The following is a 15,461-nucleotide window of genomic DNA, read 5'->3' as shown; positions in this document are numbered from 1 at the left end:
TGGGTGTACCCAATACACTGACATGTGAGTGTACTTGAAGTATAAGTATACATTTCACAATAATATACTATTAAATTACGACTTTAATGTTGCAGCTTGTGAAGGTGGCTTAGTTTAAATTAATCACCTTGGTAGCTTAACCTATAATATCAAATAATAACTAACTATATTTTGTATTAATATTTTTAATCTGCAAAGTAACTAGTAACTGTAAGATTTAAATAACTGTAATGGAGAAAGTAGTGTTTCCATCTGTAATCTAGTAAAGTACAAAAGTACCATGACGGAAATACTCAAGTAAAGTACCTCAAAATTGTAATTAAGCACAGTACACGGGTAACTACATTTAGATACTTCCCATCAATGGATGTAAATATAATGTAAAAGTTACTTTATTAACATTAATAATGGTTGCAGTTCACACAGCATTTACAGCAACATAAATATAAGTATGCATGTTAGCTGCCCGGGCTGTTGCTAGTTGCATGTTAAGTGATTTCCCTAAAAAAGTTGCCAAACGTTAACACCTAAATTTCTTTTGTTTAGTTTTCTTTGTCCGCCGAGCTTACCTTACTTCAGCCACGACAGGAGAAAGTCGCGCATTCACTTGCAGAGCCAGAGAAAACCGAGGTCGTCTGCGCGTACGGAGGTGCAACGAAAGCGGGGAGAGCAGCTCGTGAACGCACCAGCGGCTCAAAACACAGGCGGGCACCGAAACCTCCGCTCCCCTCTTCTCTCCTCTACACTTTCTCTGTCTGACAATTTCCGCATTTGGATCACGTGGTTTGGTCGCTGCTCAGCCTTGCACCGCTCACAAACCCGGCTCTTTGCACATAAGGTTGAATATAACAAACGCTGTGCCCGTCGACAGAAACACCTGAACGCCGCCCCTCTCCTCTCCGTGCAGCCGAGGAGTGAGGTTCAAAGCCGGGTATGAAAAAGCAGCTGACCTCCCTCTTAATGTCCAGCCGCCTTGTGCTGTATTGTAGTGAAGTGGCTCCATCTAGCGGTGCATAGGAAAAGTTAAAATCTTTATTTATATATTTATCTATATTTATTCAAATACTGCACAAAGTACAGCTATTTCCATTTTATTCCTCTACATCTGTTACATCTGTGTAACAACTATTCAGATTACATTTTTTTTTCATAAACCTCCTGTCCATACTCGGTGATTCTGGGTTTCTGGGTTCCTTTACAGGTTGAGAAAATCCCCTTCCTTCATAGGAACTAATTAGCTGAAATTATCATTGTCAAAAAGCTGAAAAACAAGGCTGTTTCTTCTCCCTTATGAAAAGAGATTCATATGCTGTAGATTAAGCTACCCAACAGTATACAAAGTGGTTAAAATTAACACAACTATAGTATAAAAGGCAACATACACATAAACACACTAGCAATACAAATCCAAATACAACGTTGATATTGTAATTTATGTGTTATGTAGATTGTCAACATCCTAATTAAAAAAAAATGTCTCAAATTACCTCTGTATTATACATACGACAATACTTTTGAGATAAAAAAAAACAACAGAAAACTGTTAGAAGAAAGGCCTGTTAAAAAAAAAGAAGATACATATAAATCTTTGTAAATTAGATTGAGTAATTTCCGGCACTTTTTTTTTCTTTGAACGCAACAGCGGAGCCCTCCCCCTCCCCTCAGATAAATCGGTCGTCGATGGAAACGACGGACACTTAGCATCGGAGTTGTGTCGCACGTCTACAGAGACGTTAAACTTTGGTAAAAAAAAAGGTTATTTGGCTTTGCTGTGTAGATAAAATTTAAGTTTTAATCTCGTTTTCGAAGTTTTATTTATGTGAGAGGAGACGCAACTGGAGGAACCGGGTAACATCCAGCCGGAGTTTGATCTTTCAGCTAGCTAACAGGACGGCCGTTACCTCGGTAAGCTTGGGACTAATAAAAAATATAATGTTTATAATTTGTTACGAGTTACCTGTAACAACAAAGAAAGTGTTTGTATGGTAAAATACAAATTTCAATGAAGTAATTTCTACGGCGCCCATATGTGTTAATTAACATAAGCTAGCAAATGCCTGTGGATGTAGCATCTTTAGCTCAAAACGTTGAAGTAATTAGCGTTAATTAGGTGTGAATGGCCTGGAGACTAACCATAGTTAAAACTGAATTGGACCTTTTTACGTCTGTAGTTTGTGTGTTTCGTGTGTTTTTATCGTGTTGTGTAAATGACGGATTGATAAAGATGGAGTAAATGGAGGCAGAGTGGATAGTCAAAAGTAGCTAACTGAAGTTCAGCTCAGCACATGGTTTGTGGCGCTATTCATCCTAAACTTTGGTTAAGGCCTAGGTACCATTTCTCTTTATTTTACTAAAAAGATGGCAAAAATTTAAGATACTGGCTTACACTGCAAAACATTTTCTCAGCTCTCCTACATGTCTTTTTTTCCCTTTCTAGGCATGAACCTGGTTTTTGAAACAGATGACATTGGCAGTAAGTAATACTTTCTTATACTCTCTTGTTATGGTATACTTTTTGTATCATTTATTCAGAGAACTACTTAAGGGTGAGGAGTAGAGATGATATGGTATAACAATTTAGAAACACGACTATAGTGACTAAAATTATCATGTATTGTATCGTTAGAATGTGCTGAAAATGTTCAAAAAGTAATAACACAAACTGAAATAATTTAACCAAGACTTATAATGGAAACCATAAATGAATAATAAACAGCACTATTTGTTTGCATTTACTGGTTTGGTGATGGACATACTTTTCCATTAACCCTAAGAAATCAGGGGGGAAGCACATAATCTCCACTTCCAGGGGTAGTGCATGTAGCCCGGCTAGCTCAGTCGGTAGAGCATGAGACTCTTAATCTCAGGGTCGTGGGTTCGAGCCCCACGTTGGGCGCATTACTTTTCTCTCTTGTTTTTGTTTTTGTCTTCATGCTTACATGCTGGCAACAGCCAGAGCCAGAGGAATATTGTTTTCTGTCTGTCTGTCTGTGTACGTACATACATATGTCCGTCCATCGATCCGACTGTCCCATTCTCAACGACACGATATCTCAGTCATACCTTGACGGAAATTCTTCAAATTTGACATAAACATTCGCTTGGTCTAAAGGATGAACTGATAAGGTTTTGGTGGTCAAAGGTCAAGATCAGTGTGACCTCACAAAAGCTATTACTCAAGACTACATACAGCAATTATGTTAAATTTCCAAACAAATGATTAATACATTATATGACTCAGGTTAGACAGGGCTGTAACTAGTATAAATATATAGTATAATATATTATAAACTAATATAATGTACACTTGGTGTGCTCAGTCGTAAACTGAAATATTGGTGGTTTGACCCCACCCAGGAAAATAAGTAATTGTAAGCACATCTGTTTTTAACCTTACCACAAAACACTGTCAAGGGCTAACTACATTAGTTATCAATTTGAGCTTAATCTTTTCTTACATAACCGAAAGAGGGGGGAAAAAAAATGGTCGTCCCTGGGTGGGCTCGAACCACCAACCTTTCGGTTAACAGCCGAACGCGCTAACCGATTGCGCCACAGAGACCACATGATCTAATTTTTGCTATGCACTGGCCTTGACAATACTGGTGCACACCAGTGTGTGCAGCTTAATTGTGTGGGTGTCTGGGAAGGTTGTGGAGGAATTGTTCAATTTCCTGCAACGAAAGTCTGACACTTGTTTAGTGTAACCCTTGGCACTAAAAATGAACATTGGCTCATTGTCCAGTAGTGAAAAATGTAGACTGAATATTATGACATATGTTACCAGTAGCCCGGCTAGCTCAGTCGGTAGAGCATGAGACTCTTAATCTCAGGGTCGTGGGTTCGAGCCCCACGTTGGGCGCAGAACTTTTTAAATGTTGAGAGATGAAACATAAAAGTTGTGTTAAGTTTTGTGTATAATATAAATTAAAGTATAATGTATAAGTGTATAATATAAATTAATGTTTGCTTAGTGAAACAAATTGATGAAAGCAGCCTTGTCATTGTACTGGATTGCTTATGTTTGATTGTCTGAGCCAGCCAGTTTGCGAAGCGCCTCTTCCCCCAACGTCCGTCATCGTAACATGCCTGTGGGTCTTATCATCTTACTGCCCTCATTGCAGCCCCCATTGCAGGAGAGAAGTCAAAGACTCTGAATTGAGCCTCAGTTGGCAACCTTGTCTCTGTGGCGCAATCGGTTAGCGCGTTCGGCTGTTAACCGAAAGGTTGGTGGTTCGAGCCCACCCAGGGACGAAAATCTTTTCTTTCCAGTACAATTTTCCTTTTTTCCTCGTTTTTTTGTTTTTTACAATATAACATGCTATCATTTGTAAGAGAATGAGACATAGGTTAACTGAAATGTGAAAAACTGAGAATGAACAATATTTACATTGTAAAAGAAAGCACAAATACTGCAGTAAACTTAGATGAAAGTGTTCTGAAGAGTCAGTATCACTGCCAATTATTTTAGTGCTGATATTTAGTGGATTGGTGTTATTGTCAGTGATATATTTCAAAGAATCTACCGTGCCTAAATTAGAAAAGATTTGCACTGCAGGAACTGTCTTTTTCTCTCCTTTACGTAGCTTCACCCTCCCTCCTTTCTTTGCCCCTGCCCCTCCCCCATTGCCCTTATTGTGTACTTAAGGTTTTTACCACTAATTTGTCTCCTGTCAGGCTTTGTGTTGAGGCTAAAGACAAATAACTGTCCCTGGGTAGACTGAAACCACCAGCCTTTTGGTTAACAGCCGAATATACTAACCAATTGCACCACAGAGAAACTGTGATACTGTCAATCACAAAACTAATAAACAATTGACTTCTTAGGGATTATCTTTCCAATTCTCAACACAAGATCTCCTCGTGTTATTCTGAGCTGTACTAAGGAATAACAATGTGAACACATTGATACTATCAGGAATCCTGCCAATTAAAACGCAGCTGTAATCATTTCTTTTAGTAGCGGTAGTAGTAGTTTTTATTCAGTCAACACACATAATACAGTAAACATAAACAATATAGAGAGCAAAAAATAAAGTCAAAGGTTTATGTATTAAGTAGTGACTGAACAGGCTCAGGCTGAAGCAAAATGCTTATATATGCCTGCTTATATTCTTATTAATTTAATGGAATATAGTGTAAATCACATAACCTTGGGGTAATCCACGGTACGGACAGGAAAACCCACCCAGGAAAACTCTAAAAAAGAAAACCAAGGCCCTGTTCAGACCTGGTACTAACCCTGTAATGCCTGACCCCAGAAATAATGGACAGAAAATTCAAATTTCTTGAATCTGGAACCTTTATTTGGCCCTTTCACAAAATTTGAAAAAAAAAAAAAATTACAAAAAATTATTTGCATATAGGTTTTTCCAAATTTTATACACATGTAATTATAACTTGCTTCAACAGATTAAGTGTTCATGTTAGAATATTACTAAAAATTTCAAAGAAAATGTCACTGGAAAATCGTAAAAATCGCAATTTTCTTTACCTTGATCCAGTGAGTTGGGAACTATCTGAAGGTGGCCAACTTGGATTGTCCCATGTACTGTGTTTGAATTGTTGTAGTGATAAAGGTATCCACCAGGGGTTGGAAGACAAGTATCAGATTGGATACAAGAGGATTTTATTGTAATCCCTTTTGTCTCTGTTGGGATACTTTAGGAATGATGATTCTATAGGGTAGAGGGTCTGAACGAGCAAAAAGGTGGGCATTGCAGATTGAGACCACACCCCCTCAGCTATGGGTTCAAGGAGTCTCTGTGGCGCAATCGGTTAGCGCGTTCGGCTGTTAACCGAAAGGTTGGTGGTTCGAGCCCACCCAGGGACGTAGCGTTTTCTGCTTAAATAATCAGGTCAATCAGTAGAGGGGCTTAATGTGAATGACTAACAGACTGAGCCCTAAAGAGGCACATTATCAACAATACACTGCTCAAAAAAATTAAGGGAACATGTAATGATCACAGTCTAACAGCAAGTCAATAATGATGTACGGCCTCATGCTACCAGTACTGACAAGGACACTAGCAAAATGCAAATCTAGAGAAGAATCAATCAGGAAGGACACAAAGAGAGCAATTGTCGGTTGTCGAGAGGGCATGCAGACATGTGGAGGCTATACACACTACTCAGTCACATTATAGGTTGCCATAATAGATCAGCCCATGATTTCAGTTTTTTACTTAGATTTTTGGTGTGATTTTGGATTCAGCCCTCAATGGGTTGGTGATTTTTGTTTCCATTGACTGTTGTTGTGTCATTTTGTTCTCAACAAATTACACAGTATTACTAAGTAAAGATTTTCCACTTGAATATTTTGTTCGAGATCCAGTGTTTGATATAAGTGTATTCTTAATTTTTTTGAGCAGTGTCTATTCAAGATGACACACACCAATCACACCAATCACCAATCACAGCTTCAAAATCACACCAAAAATCTAAGTAAAAAAATGCTACTCTTCTCTGACTTCTGAGTGAGCCATGTTCAAATTAAAAACAAAACAAAAAAAAAGTGAAAGAGCCCACAGGGGAAGTTTTTATTCAGTCATCACACATAATACAGTAAACATAAACAATATAGAGAACAAAAAATAAAGTCAAAGGTTTATGTATTAAGTAGTGACTGAACAGGCTCAGGCTGAAGCAAAATGCTTATATATGCCTGCTTATATTCTTATTAATTTAATGGAATATAGTGTAAATCACATATCCTTGGGGTAATCCACAGTACGGACAGGAAAACCCACCCAGGAAAACTCTAAAAAAGAAAACCAAGGCCCTGTTCAGACCTGGTATTAACATCCGTCCTGAGTGATCTGATCATAAGTGGAAAGTTCTAAGTACAAGTGTGAACACACCCAGGTTGCATTCAGGAAGGATTTGAGATCTGATCACTCAGACCACATTTGGAGATGGTTTGGGCCACATGTGGCCACATTCTTTTAGCAATGTGAAGGCATTTCAGTTCACACTGTTAAAAGACAATGCATCAAGCATCTATCCTTAAACTTATGTAAGGTAACAAAAATAGGAAGATGATCACTAATATCACTTAAAAACAAACCACTTTTATGTCTATCTATAAAAATATCTATTGCTCTTTATTTTTTGTGACTTTATTGTAATCCCTTTTGTCTCTGTTGGGATACTTTAGGAATGATGATTCTATAGGGTAGAGGGTCTGAACGAGCAAAAAGGTGGGCATTGCAGATTGAGACCACACCCCCTCAGCGATGGGTTCAAGGAGTCTCTGTGGCGCAATCGGTTAGCGCGTTCGGCTGTTAACCGAAAGGTTGGTGGTTCGAGCCCACCCAGGGACGTAGCGTTTTCTGCTTAAATAATCAGGTAAATCAGTAGATGGTGTTAATGTGAATGACTAACAGACTGAACTCTAAGGAGGCACATTATCAACAATACACTGCTCAAAAAAATTAAGGGAACATGTAATGATCACAGTCCTAACAGCAAGTCAATAATGATGTACGGCCTCATGCTACCAGTACTGACAAGGACACTAGCAAAATGCAAATCTAGAGAAGAATCAATCAGGAAGGACATAAAGAGAGCAATTGTCGGTTGTCGAGAGGGCATGCAGACATGTGGAGGCTATACACACTACTCAGTCACATTATAGGTTGCTGTAATGGATCAGCCCATGATTTCAGTTTTTTACTTAGATTTTTGGTGTGATTTTGGATTCAGCCCTCAATGGGTTGGTGATTTTTGTTTCCATTGACTGTTGTTGTGTCATTTTGTTCTCAACAAATTACACAGTATTACTAAGTAAAGATTTTCCACTTGAATATTTTGATCGAGATCCAGTGTGTGATATAAGTGTTTCCTCCATTTTTTTGAGCAGTGTCTATTCAAGATGACACACACCAATCACACCAATCACCAATCACAGCTTCAAAATCACACCAAAAATCTAAGTAAAAAAATGCTACTCTTCTCTGACTTCTGAGTGGGCCATGTTCAAATTAAAAACAAAAAAAGTGAAAGAACCCACAGCATAAGTAAAGTACTGGCATAATATGATACAGTGGACTAGGAAGAAAAGGTTCTCGTCCCTGGGTGGGCTCGAACCACCAACCTTTCGGTTAACAGCCGAACGCGCTAACCGATTGCGCCACAGAGACAAGGTTGCTCCACGGAGCACTGTTCAAATCCTTTGTGTGTGTGTGCTGCAGCAATGGGGCTTGAAGCATACGACTGACTCGTCCATTATGTTGATGGATGATGGGGGGGAGGAGGCATCACAGCCCGGCTAGCTCAGTCGGTAGAGCATGAGACTCTTAATCTCAGGGTCGTGGGTTCGAGCCCCACGTTGGGCGTAGAGATTTTTAACAGAGCAGATACAATTCTTGGGCCAGTCTTAGCACTTAAATTTCATTGGTGATTCTTGGTGTGTCAACTCTGATGAGAAAAAAAGATATGAAATACAAAGATGTAAACATAGCATAATTATATTTAGCATATGGACTGTCTTGTAATCCAGACATTTCATCAGGATTTCATGGGCTCTCTGGCCTTTGTTATTCCATTTTAGTTACCACAAAACAATGATAAGCTGTCGTCCCTGGGTGGATGTAACATTTTTATTATCTTGTCTCTACTTGTGTAATTAATGGAAATAGCTTGTCCCTACTAAAGAATACTTAACACTAGCACCTGCAAGTGTTTAACTCCCGCCATATTCAAAGTTGGTCATAATATCAGGGTTTTGTTTTTTTTTTTTAATAAAGTTTTTTGTTTTTGTCTTTTTGCAGTTTTGCACAGTGTGCCCTTAGACTTAACCTAACCCAACACTTTGTGATTCATATTGGTCACATGTTATAATGCTACATTTACAACTTTGTGTTTCATGTCTTTTTTTCTCATCACACCAAGACACACCAATGAAATTTAAGAGACTGTCCTAAGAAGTGTCACTGTGCTGTTAAAAACATGCTTCGCCCAACGTGGGGCTCGAACCCACGACCCTGAGATTAAGAGTCTCATGCTCTACCGACTGAGCTAGCCGGGCACTTTTGCTAACTGTAAAGTGGAGGGGGTGTGGCCTCGATCTTTTATCCCCACCCACCTGCCAGGCAGCAGGCAAGGGTGGGAACCTGGACATGCTGACTCCCAGTGTTGCAGACTGGTCTTGGGACATGGAACATTATATCTCTGGCAGGGCTCGTGCCTGATGTGGAGCGGTACCAACTAGATGTAGTTGGGTTCACCTCTACACATAGTATGGGCTTTGGGACCAAATTCTCCTTTTCTGGAATTGCCCATGGTGACAGGCAACCCTGGTTGAGTACAGCTGTATTGGAGTTGGAGTTCTCCTCCCGGGAAACAAGAGGGTCACCTGTATGTGACTGTGAGTTGCAAAGGGGAAGGCTCTGACTGTTGTGTTTGCTTGTGCACTGAGCACCAGCTCAGAGTATCAGGCCTACTTGGAGTCTCTGGGCAGTGTCCTGGAAAGGGTTACGCCTGGGGACTCAAGTTCTGCTGGGGGAAGTCAACGCTCACGTGGGGATCAGTGGGGAAACCTGAAATGGCACGGTTGGGAGGAATAGCCTACTTGATCTGAACCTGATTGGTGCTTTGTTACTGGATTTCTGTGCTAGTCATAGCAGGCCATAAGAAATACCATGTTCGAGCGTAAGGTAGCTCATAGGTGTACTTGGTATTAGAGGACCTTAGGCCAAAGATCGATGATTGACTTTGCGGTTGTATCATCAGATCTGTGGCTGTGGTTCACATTCAGGTGAAGAAAGGGACAGAGCTGTCAACAGATCACTACCTGGTGTTGAGTTCAGATGATGGGGAAGGCTGACCTGGCAAACCCAAATGTAGAATGAGGGTGAACCAGGAATTATATGATAAAACTGCTCCACGTTTTGTTTTAGCAGAAAAGGCTTCGTCCCTGGGTGGGCTTGAACCACCAACCTTTCGGTTAACAGCCGAACGCGCTAACCGATTGCGCCACAGAGACAGCTCTACAAGGGTTTTGAGGGGGTGTGGCCTCAGCTCTCTTCAGACTGCTGCTGCTCTGGCTTATATGCATGGGGCACACCAGGTTGGTTGGTGGTAGAGTTGCACGATACCCACGTTACCCACACTACCCCGCGGTGCCAAATCGTAACGGTTCCTACTATACTAGAAATTCTACACAACGGTACTACCGTGGATTACTATGCTACCGGTGCCAGTTTCCGCTACATAGCGGCCGCCTCTACTCTCCTTCCGGCTTCTCACTGCATGCTACTCCCCTGTTAACAAACCCACATGGCAACTACTGCAACCGATCTACACAGCTGCTGAATGATTGGCTGTCTACTTACTGGTGACGTCCAGGGATATGATAGGCTGTTTCCGCACACTGGGTCCGCCCGTCTGTTAACTGATTGGTTGTACGTGTGTTTCTGCCGGCAAGAACGAACTCGATGAAGACAGCTCCGCTTCGGTAAAAAAAATCGCTTCAAAACAAACAACAACAACAAGCTAAAGTTTTGTCTCGCCCAAGACACACGAGACAACACTCTCACCATGGCAGAAGCACCGGGTCTGAGCGGCGAGTCTGCCGCCGCGGCGGTGTCGTCGTCAGTGGCACCACTAATTTTGCTCAAAAAACCAAACTCCAAAAGTCACATTTGGAACTATTTTGGCTTTAAACAAGGCGCAGACGGTAAAGCAATAGACGATGGCCGTCCACTGTGCAGGCGCTGCCATCAAGCTATAGGAGCCAAAGGAGGGAACACATCCAACCTCATTAACACCTGCAGTGTTGTCACCCAGATTTATATGTCGAATACCAGGTTAGTATGCCCTGTTTATTTTCTCATTGGCTAATATTAGGCTATATGCTCCATGTACAGGCTGAGGAATGAAGAGTTAAAGGATGTCAAAGTATAAGACACCTAGAAAATGCATAAAATATAGTTACAGGGAATCAGTTCCTGTTTATTGTATTTTGTCCTCTGTTATTTATTATGTTGGAGAAGAAGAATTATTGTCAAATATATATATATATATATTTAGTGGATTTGTTATCCTAATTTGATTATGTATATTAGTTAAACATACATCAATGTGCAAAGGAAACAGAATTTATGTGGTTGAAATTAAATAATCATTCAAACTTCATTTATTTGGTTTTTATTGCTTATATGCTTTTGTTAATCATACTCTTGTTGACCCAGTTATGAACTAAAACCATTAGGACCATTAGACTAATTGATGTTATGTATTTCCCACCCCTTATTTCAGAGAGAGCTATCCAACCCAAAAGGGAAGCAACCCATGGCCAAGACCATACCTGAGATGTATGAACAACAAAGAAAATATCAGCCAACTTCAAAGGAAGCCACAACATTGAACCGAGCAGTGGCTGAATTCATATGTTTGGACCAAATTCCAATATACACAGTGGAAAAGTCGGGTTTTGAGGAATTGGTGAAGAAATTAAATTGTAAATATGAACTACCTGGGAGGAATTTCTTTATGTATACAGAAATACCCAGGCTTTACACTGAAACCAGAGAGGCAGTTATGGAGCAGCTGTCAGGACCCAACAAGTACTTCTCCTGTACTACTGATCTGTGGACCAGCAGGGCCATGGATGCCTACATGACCATCACTGTGCAGATGATAACAGAGAGCTGGGAGATGGATGCACGGTGCTTGGGGTGCTCTGAGATGAACAGTGACCACAATGCTGAAAACTTACTGGAAGCCCTGAATGAAACCATGGAAGACTGGAATATGGATAAAAACAAGATGTCAGCTGTCACTACTGACAATGCATCAAACAACATAAAAGCCTTTTCACAAAGATATACCTTGATACCATGTTTTGGACATAATCTCAATTTGGCCACTGACAAAGCGCTGGCTATTGACAGGGTGTCATCCGCCTTATCCACACTACGGAAAACTGTCTCTGCCTTTTCCAGGTCACCAAAGATGTCCAGGCTACTGCTAGAAAAAACAGACAGACTTGGGTCTACCTCAGAAAAAGCTGCTTCATGATACACCAACTGGAGCTCTGGTTATGACATGGTAGGCTGTTAGTGCTGCCCTGGCCACCGAGAGGAAGAAATGGCATCTCATGCCTAGGGACAGTGACATCACCACACTTGAAACAGTGAAGGAGGTGCTTGGACCTCTGCGACGGTTCACAGATGTTCTCAGTGGAGAGAAACTCCCCACAATCTCAGCAGTTCAAGTGGTCATGTGGGACATATCCTCTTGCCTTGCTGCATCTGAAGATGATGCCCCCCTGTGCTGTGAAATGAAGGAGAAGGTTCTAGAGGATCTCAACAAAAGATACGCAGACAAGGATTTACAGATTATTCTTAACTGTGCTACATATCTTGATCCTCGTTTTAAAGACACCTTTGTGGCGATGACACCTGAGGTGAAAGAACGTCTCATCAAGGACATCAAGGAGCAAGAGACTCTGCAATACGCTGAGCCTGAGGCTAAAGTTGAGGTAGATTCACCAAAGAAGCGGCCAAGAACAGACATGCAAAGGCTCCTCGCAAGCATCAAAACAAAAAAGAAAGGAGAGGTCAGTGCTGCCCCCCCTTGCTCTGGGGAAAGGATGACCAATACACAGCAAATCCAACATGAGCCTATACCAGAATGACAGAGATCAGTGGAGACAACAATCCTCTTGAGTGGTTGAAATTAAATTCTGGGACTCTGCCACTCCTCTCCCAATGTGCACGAAAATACTTGTGCATTTCAGCATCCAGCTGTGCCTCTGAACAGGTGTTCAGCACTGCTGGAGGGATCTGCACCCCCAGACGGGGCAGATTAGATCCAGAAAGATTAGACATGCTTGTTTTCATTTCCAAAAACCTGCGTGAAATTAAGAAGAGGTCACAGGAGTAATGTAGACTCTGTCTATATTGTATTCTATATATTGTTCGGAATATACTGTTCAGTATTTTGTTGTTATTGTTATTAAGTTATTGTGTATAGAATTGAGCTACAGTTCAATGAAGTAGCCTTTGATATGCCTTTGCATAAGTTCTGTCCTTTAAGTGAAATACCTCAAAGTTTGACTAGACACACAACCAGTGGATCTGTTTTGTTTTTTTTCAATTTTAACGTTTTAATAAATGTTATTTATCCCCTAAGTTAAATATCTCAAAGTTTGACTAGACACACAACCAGTAGATCTGTTTTTTTTTTTTCAATTTTCATGTTTTAATAAATGTTATTTATAAAAATATTTGTTTCAGTCTAATTCTTACTTCACCAGTATTATGTTTATCATGCACCAGACAACATCACCAGTATTATGTTTATCATGCACCAGTATAAAGTATTTATAACTTGTACAAATACATTGCAGTTCATAAAAATTATAATACAAAAAAAAAGGCAGCAGTACCGCGATAATACCCGCAACCGTGATACTTTGTCTAGTATAGTATCGTGGTTACTCATTTTGGTATCGTGACAACTCTAGTTGGTGGTAGTGATACGTTTACTAATTGGTTACTATATTTACATGTTAAATTTAAATTTTACATGATTACAATTTATGACATATTGCCCACTCTGCCTACTAAATGCAAATACAAGTGGGTGGGCATAGAAGATCGAGGCCACACCCCCTCTGGTTCTGAATGGTGCAGTCTGTGGCACAGATGGTTAGCACACATAGTCTAGCATGTAGCTGATGGGGTGTGACCTCGATTTCTAATCACAACCCAGCTGTATTAGTTATTTACTTCTGTAAATCAGGTTGCAGACAAAAACGCTTCTCTGAACTTTACACTGACTTTGAATATAGTTTGTTACCAGGCTTGTCAAACACAAAGCGTCCCTGGGTGGGCTCGAACCACCAACCTTTCGGTCAACAGCCGAACGCGCTAACCGATTGCGCCACAGAGACATCTTTACAAGGCTTTTGAGGGGGTGTGGCCTCAGCTCTCTTCAGACTGCTGCTGTTATTTACTTCTGTAAATCAGGTTGCAGACAAAAATGCTTGTCTGAACTTTACACCAACTTTGAATATAGTTTGTTACTAGGCTAGTCAGAAACAAAGCGTCCCTAGGTGGGCTCGAACCACCAACCTTTCGGTTAACAGCCGAACGCGCTAACCGATTGCACCACAGAGACTGCTACAGTCAGAAAGTAAGGGGGTGTGGTCTAGATCTTCTATACACACCCACCTGTATTTACATGTGCCACCGAGACTCCTCCCCCCACCCTTTTTCCCAAGTTTCCCACACTTCTCAGAGGTTAATTGTGGTTATCAGAGTGGCTGATGCCGTCCTTTACATGCTCCACTGGGCCCATTCTTACTAGGATGAGCCAGGTGGTTATGTCAGGATTATGTTCTTTGATTTTTCGAGTGCATTTAACACCACCTAACTCCCCATTCTCAAAGACAAGCTTGAAGGGAAGGGGGTGGATCCTTCCTTCACAGTACATCAGGCTGGGTAACTGTCTCAGGGACATTGGTGAGCAGCACTTGGGCTACACAGAGAACTGTTCTGGCTCCATTCCTGTTCACCCTGTATACAGCAGACTTTAAATAGAACTCTTGAGTCTTGTCACATCCAGAAATACTAGGATGACACAGCATGTGGCATGTATCTGGAATAGGCAGGAAGGGGAGTACAAGGATCTGACGATGGCCTTCAGTGAATGGAGCGACAAGAAATGGACAGTCAACTGGACTGCTCCCTGACCACGGATGCCATCTACCGGAAGGGGCAGAGCTGGCTCTTTTTCCTCAGAAAGCTCAAGTCCTTTGACATCTGCAGTTAAATGCTGCACGTTTAATCAGTCAGTGGTGGCGAGTGTCCTTTAGTCTGCGGCCTGCTGGGTCAAGATGCAGGATATCTTGGACATTACCAGCCACTGTCTCCACAACATTCCCCAAGGGAATGAATAAAGTATTTTATCTATCTGGATACTTAAGTTAAGCCATACTTGCAGCATATTTGAGATATATCCCACAGCTCATTTGTTATGTTTAGTTAGGTTTATAATGCAAGAGCGCATACACCCAAACAGCAGACTGGACATGCCTGGTTTTCATAATCTCCCCAGGTCAAGGTACAACTTCTCAAAACATTGCAGGCAGAGTCTCTGTGGCGCAATCGGTTAGCGCGTTCGGCTGTTAACCGAAAGGTTGGTGGTTCGAGCCCACCCAGGGACGTACAGTTTTGTGTTAAGGTTACACCATGTACATGAGTAACCTGGTTTCTGTGTTAGGAGAACACGGGAGAATCATGGACAAATATATGACCATGGCAGAATGAATATGACACATCACCAGTAGTGATACAGCACAATTGAAACTGACACATAAATAAAAATCAAACACATGGTAGTGTTTGACTAGAAGGATAAAGGCCACCAAGTGGTGCCATTGGACTTAAATAACCAGGTAGCACCATGTCAATGAGTAACCTTCTCTTAAGAAAGAGACCCTGATCTCAATG

The 15,461-nt window shown here is 41.0% G+C and overlaps 2 protein-coding genes and 13 non-coding genes across 16 annotated transcripts in view; 8 read left to right on the top strand and 7 right to left on the bottom strand.

Annotated features, from left to right (window-relative positions):
- Positions 1-933, bottom strand: part of LOC139606945 (adipose secreted signaling protein) — a 28,179-nt gene extending 27,246 nt beyond the window's left edge. The window contains exon 1 of the mRNA XM_071459408.1: positions 570-933. The gene's annotated coding sequence lies outside the window, so the exon portion shown is untranslated. The remainder of the gene's footprint in view (positions 1-569) is intronic.
- A 728-nt stretch (positions 934-1,661) lies between these two features.
- The window catches only part of rgp1 (GP1 homolog, RAB6A GEF complex partner 1), a 34,369-nt gene continuing 20,569 nt past the window's right edge, over positions 1,662-15,461 (top strand). For both annotated transcript variants that reach the window (XM_071458969.1, XM_071458966.1), the window contains exons 1-2: positions 1,662-1,905; positions 2,438-2,473. The gene's annotated coding sequence lies outside the window, so the exon portion shown is untranslated. The remainder of the gene's footprint in view (positions 1,906-2,437; positions 2,474-15,461) is intronic.
- Positions 2,824-2,896, top strand: trnak-cuu (transfer RNA lysine (anticodon CUU)). The gene has a single exon. It is a non-coding gene; the product is annotated as a tRNA-Lys (tRNA).
- Positions 3,489-3,562, bottom strand: trnan-guu (transfer RNA asparagine (anticodon GUU)). Its single transcript has one exon. It is a non-coding gene; the product is annotated as a tRNA-Asn (tRNA).
- Positions 3,790-3,862, top strand: trnak-cuu (transfer RNA lysine (anticodon CUU)). The gene has a single exon. It is a non-coding gene; the product is annotated as a tRNA-Lys (tRNA).
- Positions 4,181-4,254, top strand: trnan-guu (transfer RNA asparagine (anticodon GUU)). Its single transcript has one exon. It is a non-coding gene; the product is annotated as a tRNA-Asn (tRNA).
- trnan-guu (transfer RNA asparagine (anticodon GUU)) lies at positions 5,760-5,833 on the top strand. The gene has a single exon. It is a non-coding gene; the product is annotated as a tRNA-Asn (tRNA).
- Positions 7,249-7,322, top strand: trnan-guu (transfer RNA asparagine (anticodon GUU)). The gene has a single exon. It is a non-coding gene; the product is annotated as a tRNA-Asn (tRNA).
- On the bottom strand, positions 8,068-8,141 carry trnan-guu (transfer RNA asparagine (anticodon GUU)). The gene has a single exon. It is a non-coding gene; the product is annotated as a tRNA-Asn (tRNA).
- On the top strand, positions 8,264-8,336 carry trnak-cuu (transfer RNA lysine (anticodon CUU)). The gene has a single exon. It is a non-coding gene; the product is annotated as a tRNA-Lys (tRNA).
- trnak-cuu (transfer RNA lysine (anticodon CUU)) lies at positions 8,956-9,028 on the bottom strand. Its single transcript has one exon. It is a non-coding gene; the product is annotated as a tRNA-Lys (tRNA).
- trnan-guu (transfer RNA asparagine (anticodon GUU)) lies at positions 9,912-9,985 on the bottom strand. The gene has a single exon. It is a non-coding gene; the product is annotated as a tRNA-Asn (tRNA).
- trnan-guu (transfer RNA asparagine (anticodon GUU)) lies at positions 13,827-13,900 on the bottom strand. Its single transcript has one exon. It is a non-coding gene; the product is annotated as a tRNA-Asn (tRNA).
- trnan-guu (transfer RNA asparagine (anticodon GUU)) lies at positions 14,054-14,127 on the bottom strand. Its single transcript has one exon. It is a non-coding gene; the product is annotated as a tRNA-Asn (tRNA).
- On the top strand, positions 15,102-15,175 carry trnan-guu (transfer RNA asparagine (anticodon GUU)). Its single transcript has one exon. It is a non-coding gene; the product is annotated as a tRNA-Asn (tRNA).

The sequence above is a fragment of the Trachinotus anak genome, unplaced genomic scaffold, assembly GCF_046630095.1.
Source record: "Trachinotus anak isolate AG129_WGS33_773 ecotype Australia unplaced genomic scaffold, CSIRO_AGI_Tana_v1 ptg000023l, whole genome shotgun sequence".
In the NCBI taxonomy this organism is placed as follows: domain Eukaryota; kingdom Metazoa; phylum Chordata; class Actinopteri; order Carangiformes; family Carangidae; genus Trachinotus; species Trachinotus anak.
Note: the sequence above shows the minus strand (reverse complement) of the source record. Positions and strands in the feature narration are given on the sequence as shown.